Genomic DNA, 5,218 nt, shown 5'->3' with positions numbered 1-5,218 from the left:
AAAGTGAATTGACCTTGGCATGCAAGGTGCATAGTGTTGGATTGCAGCCAAATATTACCAGCAAAGATGCACAATAATTAAATCAGTATGGAAAACACATCTAGAAATCAATTTCAACATGTCCTGCATTGCAAACAACACACATTTCAGACAAGCTTACCGTGAAACACATTTGTCATTACAATTACATTTTGCTTTCTCTAAAATATGTTGTCTTGATGTCCATACAAATCTGCATTTATCAATAAATTGCAGGAGTAAATACTCGCCCAGAGAACTCCTCGTGCTGCCATGATGGAAAATGAAACGGCCTCTCCAGCTGGAAGAACAAGTGCTGTGTGGGCTCCCTGAAGTGGTGCAACACTGGGTCATTGGAGAGCCACAGCGTGTTTGGGAACAGAACAGTCTGTGTTATTTCAGCACAGCCTGTTGGATGAAGGGCCATTTCACAGGCATTATGGATTAATCTTTGGCAGGATCTCTCCAGGATCAAACAAAATTGGATGTTTAACCTCACGTGTCCTAGAGCTAAGAGTTCTCTTGTGATAAACCAGGATAGAGAGGATTGAATCTGACCCACATTGGGTTAAACATCACATACTTGTAAATATATTTAAACTGAACCCTGAATGAAAAGATGAAAATATAGCGAGTATACACATCCTTCCTCGGGTGATAGTAATCTAACCCCTGAAAAAATTATATCATTATATATAACATTATATCCCCTAAGTCGGGAAAACATTGAGTCTTTATTATTTTAACTAATCTTACACAAACAGAAAAAAAAAGAAAATGATTCAAGACTTTTGAGAAATCCCCTGATAGTGTTCCTGTTCAGGTAAAAAAAATTATTTTTCAAATGTACAGTTGTATTTTTTATATTTGCTACACAGAAACACAGGTTCACAGCTGAAACCTCCCATCACTTCCCTCACTTGTTATAAACTGTTTGTTATATTGGGGAGTGTAGAAATATTACAGAGTTCAGATTGACAGGAGCAGTGATTGACAGGTCTAAATTTAGCAGGCATGGTACAATTTAACATTTCACCTGCAGAAAGAACTGTAAAGCAGGATAGGCCTGGAGATGTGGATATAACAGAATCCCTGTAAACACCATTAATAAAATGCCTAATATGGATTAAATTACATGGCTGTTTTCTTGTATTATCAGACACAAACAAAAACTGATTCTGCTTATCAATGAAAAACATTGAGCTTCACTGAATGCATAGACAGTTTGCTTGATGCAGAAGGAGTTTCACAGTCATCACAGATTAGACTTCAGTAGGATTTTCACAGACAGTAAATCAGATTTTTAACCCTGTGCTCTTAATCCAGACCCAGTGGTCACAGAAGGATATATGGTGACAATCTGGTTCTGATTAAAACTTTATTGTAACTAAAACCCAACTCTGTAACTGCAGTGTAGCACCGTCTCTTGAAACACCTCATCTGCTGTTTGTTTAAACTTTTTTTTCTCCACATTATTCATTGGCCTTTTGGCATAAGTACAGGCATTGTGTGACAGAAATAACACACAGTACTGATCAATAATACATCTCTCACAGAGTAATTTACATTTTGAAAGGTCTATAAACAGTAAAAGACGTGCATTCTGATTTATGATGGGTTAACACATTTCCATCAGCTATAAATATAAAACATGTGCAATATAAATACACTGGGGGGGAAATGAAATCCTCTACTCAAATATATGCTCTTCTGATTTTTGAGTTGCACTTAAATAATGTAAATTCAAGGAGAGAAACAATGAGCTTTACATTGATTATATGACTATATTTTCAGAATGTTTTTGGAAGTATTATATCATTGTAAATGCTCTGTAGTTTGGGTACTCTTTTTCACAGATAAAAAGGCGGTTATTCCTTCTTTAATGTAGAATGTACATGTATTTTACAAGAGAGTGAGCAGGTGAACTAGTTTAAGGATTACCATCTAGCACAAACACCATCATTCCTGCTCAGAGATACAGTTTGCATGATAATATGTTTTAATGTATTTTATCCTTATTCTCCTCCTTATTTATCCTCATTTTTTACATCAGTACCCACAACCACAGTCTTCAGTGTTTGATATTAAGAATATATTCTGGAGAATTTGGAGGCTAAATGTCTTTCCTTAAGGACATCAGTTAGCATTGAGAGGAGGTCTTATTTAACTGATTCCTTCAGCCATATTTTAAATACAACAAACTTCTCTTCACCAGCTTGTCACCTAACCATTACGCTGCCTTTGCACTGATATGTGTTTTGGAATATAATCAAAATATCTGAAACCAAGAATGTTATGCCATCCTGTTGAGTCCTTATTTCCTTGGATCCTTGAAGTCACTGTGCCATGATGTCGTACCTATTTGGTGATATCAGCATGTTCCTGTGAAATCACGTGACTACATGAACCACGCCATTTGATTTCACAAATCATGGTTATATATTAAACTGACTGACAGCAGTAATTCTCATTGTGGTTTGAAAGGCATTTAAAAATAAATCAATTATGCTCCGTTACTGTAATTTTCCATGTTGCAATCTGATGACACAGGGTGGACTGACACATTGTGTATACTGGCTGTGTTGATATAATTCCTGTATATCCTACCCAGGGACTGCTGCATTGACTGTTTTGAATTAGAGTTTGGCTTTCGATAACCTATTCCACCCACATACTGTAAACAACAGGGAATGAAATAGCCTGTAGGCAGATGACAAGAGAGGATTTTACCTTTGTTTGCCTGTGACATTGTTAGCTTTAGAATGAAGGGACAGTGTGAAGGTGGCACATTACCTGAATACCTTTTATAACACAAAGATTAAGGGACCAAACACTGACTAGAGGACTTGTTATGCATATTTAAATTTCCTATGCACTAACTTACCTATTATTGATTCAAATAGAAAGTCATCTGAAAATTACTAGCCAAAACGGTGTGATCTTAGAATAAAGGGAAGATCACACTATTCACTTAAAGGACATCGGCTATGCCCATAGATCACTAATAATTTTAATGACTGAAACTGCTTTCTAATGGAATCAGGAAATATGATTAATCTAGTTCTACAATATTTGGAAGAAATAATCCTTTTAGCAATGCAAGCATTGTTTGAACAATTAAGTCTACAATACAACTGCCTGATCTCAGATTTTCTCCCACCTTAGCTATGAAAACAGTAGCAATTAATACAATACAATACTATCCCTGCCTCACAAATTACTTTCTTTATCACTTTCAACACAAGTAAACAAGGTGCTCCAACCTGCTGAGTGACTTTTTCTTCATTGCCTGTAGGACTTATATCACAGTGTTGTTAAGGAAGCTTATAGCCAGTGAAATGTTTGCTGAACTTACACATGTAGGCTACAATAAAGGTTTGAAGGGCCATCTGTGTAACTAATAACTGATTGCCAGTATAATAAAACAATTCTATCCCATTGTTGAGTTGTTGTTGTTGTTTGCCATGTTTATTATTGTTTTAATCTTAATCATTAATTGACCTTTGGCATCACCCAGGTTTTGAGTTGCAAATAAATATATGGTAGCTCAAATGAAAATCTGATTTAGTCTCTTGTTAATTTCCATTACTGTGTGTGTTTATTACTGATAATGTGGACTACTTTAATGTTTTATCTGAGAGGTTATTTGTTTGTTTGGTGATAGGAGTGATGCTTTTTGCATTTAAAGTCTCCCTGTCTAATCCTGCATAGGTGAAGATAATTATCAGTTTTTTTTTCACTATCCAAGAGGTTTAACTTGGGGAAAGGAATCGGATTTCCCTTTTCTAGTCCGCCGGAACTTCATTCAATTGTGTATTCATACTCATGCTGTAGACATTGATTTTGGCTGGCTTTTCTTCACTAAATCAACTAAAACTCACAACCGATGTATGTAGTCATTATGGTAGATACATATATGTGAAGACGCGTAAGAGTGAGACGAATTAAAGATTTATCTGATTTTAGTGTCTATTTGTTTGGAGCGCACGGCAGGATATATGACCACTGGAGGTGTTCTCCGGTCTATATAAAAGCGCCGCCATCTTACATTTTTCAGTCTCTACTGTTCCGGCCGAGTTGCTGCAGACCGACTGCGGAGGGAGTGGACGAGGGCTCCCCGCTGACGCTCCTCCTCACATTTTTCCTCGACTTTTTCCATTGCTAAGTGGTCTTTTACTCTACAGGATCCGAGTGGACGGACTTTCTGTGTTGACAAGGGTAGGCCTCAACATTCAAACTATCGGCTCCAATCAGTTTCTCCCTCTTTTCTTGTCGGGCTCTCCCTGAATGCCAGCAGGGACGGAGACGGTGGTTGTGTGCGGGCCGGCCGGGGATGCTGCTGCTGCTGCTGCTGGCTGGTGCCTGCTAGCTACTTGACGCCACCGCTTGCTTTCACCGTGGCACATATTGTAGGGATACCTGCCAGCCACCCGCCTAACCGGCGAACATACCGTGTTTTACAGACCACCCACGTTATGTCTATTGAGTCTTATCATAGCGCGGGGTGTGGCTGTTGTGTGACTATAGACCCCGTAGTTAGATGTATCCAATGGATGCCATTGCGGCCCTTTCTATTTTATTCGGAACAATGTTTTCAACGGGCTTTGCGGGTAACCGCCAACGTCCTCCGCCGTTTGACAGGCTTAAACGTTAGCGGCACGCGTTAGTTAACCGTTCAGCGGACGGTTAGTTATACGTTAGCGTCAAACTAACTAACCAGCTGGCAACCTCGCGCTGCTGGCCACATTCCCTCCCTATTCTGACCTCCACGTTTGCCTCCGGCTTGAGTTTCGCCTTCTGCTCCCGCCTTTGTTTTTGCACGCTGGTCTTTAAGGTCAATCAGACACAACCAATACGGGGAGAAGATGACCCGCGGTGGTGAAGCCCGGTATACCCGGGGGCCATGTTGTCGCAGCTCTACGTGAGACACTAAGTTTAAGCAGGCGTTGAAATTAACGGTGGCCAGGTCACAAAGCATGGTGCGGCAGGCTAACTGACGTTCAACGGCAAAGCCTTAGTTCTGGGACACCGTAAAACCTGAAAAACCGCTGGAACAGTTTAAATGCCTTAAATGTAGCTTCTTTGGCTAAGAGCATCGCTCTAGGCTACACTCATCATTTTATGGTTATATTTAAGTTTATTTTGGGTCAAAGGGCCCGTTGAGAGTGTGGTTTCCCTCCCCGTCCTTTGTAAACAAAGC

At 39.5% G+C, this 5,218-nt stretch overlaps 1 protein-coding gene across 1 annotated transcript in view; it reads left to right on the top strand.

Moving 5' to 3' along the window:
• Positions 1–4,079: 4,079 nt before the first annotated feature.
• ctnnb1 (catenin (cadherin-associated protein), beta 1) overlaps positions 4,080–5,218 on the top strand; it is a 10,947-nt gene continuing 9,808 nt past the window's right edge. Inside the window, exon 1 of the mRNA XM_035672841.1 lies at positions 4,080–4,236. The gene's annotated coding sequence lies outside the window, so the exon portion shown is untranslated. The remainder of the gene's footprint in view (positions 4,237–5,218) is intronic.

Source organism: Morone saxatilis, unplaced genomic scaffold (genome assembly GCF_004916995.1).
Source record: "Morone saxatilis isolate NCDOM2014 unplaced genomic scaffold, NCSU_SB_2.0 Contig24, whole genome shotgun sequence".
Lineage (NCBI taxonomy): Eukaryota > Metazoa > Chordata > Actinopteri > Moronidae > Morone > Morone saxatilis.
Note: the sequence above shows the minus strand (reverse complement) of the source record. Positions and strands in the feature narration are given on the sequence as shown.